The sequence below is a fragment of the Euphorbia lathyris genome, chromosome 2 (assembly GCF_963576675.1).
Source record: "Euphorbia lathyris chromosome 2, ddEupLath1.1, whole genome shotgun sequence".
In the NCBI taxonomy this organism is placed as follows: Eukaryota; Viridiplantae; Streptophyta; class Magnoliopsida; order Malpighiales; family Euphorbiaceae; genus Euphorbia; species Euphorbia lathyris.
Window position 1 is genome coordinate 74112204 of NC_088911.1, and position 1232 is coordinate 74113435.

The 1232-nt window shown below is 36.7% G+C and overlaps 1 non-coding gene across 1 annotated transcript; it reads right to left on the reverse strand.

The window, feature by feature from the left end:
- Positions 1-362: 362 nt before the first annotated feature.
- Positions 363-467, reverse strand: LOC136221241 (small nucleolar RNA R71). The gene has a single exon (XR_010685018.1). It is a non-coding gene; the product is annotated as a small nucleolar RNA R71 (small nucleolar RNA).
- Positions 468-1232: the final 765 nt, after the last annotated feature.

Sequence of the window (1232 nt, forward strand, 5' to 3'; positions counted from 1 at the left end):
TATAGCATATTACAGTTGTATTATAACTGTTCGTTAGCCAGTAGCATAGTTAGACCCCAAATAGTCGCACACCAATTTGAAATTAAGCCAGCATTGCTTAATATGTTACAAAATAATGTGACATTTTATGGACTATCTAACGAAAATCCAAACACCCATTTGACAAATTTCTTAGAAATTTGTGACACTTTTAAAATGACCGATGTGCCAGTCGAAGCAATTAAACTTCGACTCTTTCCTTTCACCTTGAAGGATAGAGCCAAAGATTGGTTAACTTCTATGCCCGTCGCAACATTCGGAACTTGGGACCAATTAGCCTAAGCATTTTTATCAAAAAATTTCCCTTTAGCAAAAACAGCAAGAGCCATAAAAGAGTTAACATCTTTTACGCAATATGATAATGAAACTCTTTATGAGGCTTGGGAACGTTTTAAGGAACTTCAACGTTTATGCCCACACCACCAATTGCCCGATGCACTTTTAATGCAAACTTTTTATAACGGAAAAATCCTACAACTAGAGGTTCATTAGATGCTGTGTCGGGAGAGTTATTTATGAAGAAGACATCTGCCCAAGCAAGAGAACTTTTGGAGGAGATGGCAATCAACAGCAGTATGTGGCCCGCGGAACGTGGACACATACCAGTGGCGAAACCATCATCCTCAACCACATCACCAGTAAGGTATAGTGAATCTCGATCCAGTCGCAATGTTACAAGCCCAATTTTCTGCCTTATCGCACAAAATTTATAGGTTTATGGCACCGTGCGATACCAATGGTAATCCAATCCCAACAGATGTGGATTACGAAGGTATGGATGAGATTGAACATGTAAATTTTGTCCAAGGGCAAAACCAAATTAATAATCCTTATTCTAGTACTTATAATTCTGGATGGAGGAATCATCCTAATTTTAATTGGAAAGATAATAATAATAATAATACCAGTGCTAATTAAAATCGTACCAATAATTATCAAAATCAGTCAAGAGATACGATTAGCACTTTATCTTCTAAAATCGACAAATTTATAGACGCTATTAGTGGAAAAGTAAGTAGCCATGATGATGGTTTTAAACGCATCGAGAATAAATTCGATCAACTTATTAAAAACCATTCGTCTAGCATCCATAATTTGGAGGTTCAAATAGGACAAATTGTTAAATCAATTCCATCCCGAAAAGAGGGAAGTCTTCCCAGCCATACGGAAGAAAATCCGAAAGAGCATGTAAA